The 795-nt window shown below is 40.0% G+C and overlaps 1 non-coding gene across 1 annotated transcript; it reads left to right on the plus strand.

Moving 5' to 3' along the window:
• Positions 1 to 516: 516 nt before the first annotated feature.
• Trnar-acg lies at positions 517 to 589 on the plus strand. The gene has a single exon. It is a non-coding gene; the product is annotated as a tRNA-Arg (tRNA).
• Positions 590 to 795: the final 206 nt, after the last annotated feature.

Genomic DNA, 795 nt, shown 5'->3' on the forward strand with positions numbered 1-795 from the left:
AAAGAAGAGGAGGAGAGGTAAGATGGAAGGAGAGAGGAAGAGGAGAGAGGGAGGTAATTCAAACATCACCTCCGTTACTAATTTCTTGGTACATAAATATTAGGAAGTTATGAGTCTGCTGGAAAATTACATGCACGTCCTCTCTCTCTCTCTCTCTCTCTCTCTCTCTCTCTGCTTTGTTCGTTAGTGTCGGCGTCAGCAGTAATGGTGTTTGTCGCCTGCTCAAGACACGTCAACCCGTCACCGTTATCGTGGTGTCAGGCACACTACTTCCTGCGCCTCACTAACTGAAACACGTACAGGTAAATTTTCATGGTAAATCACACTAAAGAAGACAATATTGGCTATAAACTCAATTATTTAAGAATTTTTCAATGTGTTAAATCAGAAAATTAAGAATCATTTACTGTATTGCAGAATATTTGCCTTCTTATTAAATATCACTTATCAAAGGAAACTTCACACATATCAAATAGCAAAATCAATTAATAAACTCTTCTTGTACAGATCATCACGGGCCTCGTGGCGCAACGGATAACGCGTCTGACTACGGATCAGAAGATTCCAGGTTCGAATCCTGGCGAGGTCGACCTTAAGCGTCACATTTTCCTTTCTTCCCTTAATTTACGCATAAACTTTATTGCATTTATCGCCCACTTAGCGTCTCAGAATAACGAAAAAGCAAAGGAGAAACACAAGTGGACAAAAGAGACAGAGTACAATTATAAACACCAGGGACCTAACCACCACCACCACCACCACTATTTATAGATTAAGAGTACTTGTGAGATTATT

This window comes from Portunus trituberculatus, chromosome 31 (assembly GCF_017591435.1).
Source record: "Portunus trituberculatus isolate SZX2019 chromosome 31, ASM1759143v1, whole genome shotgun sequence".
Classification (NCBI taxonomy): domain Eukaryota; kingdom Metazoa; phylum Arthropoda; class Malacostraca; order Decapoda; family Portunidae; genus Portunus; species Portunus trituberculatus.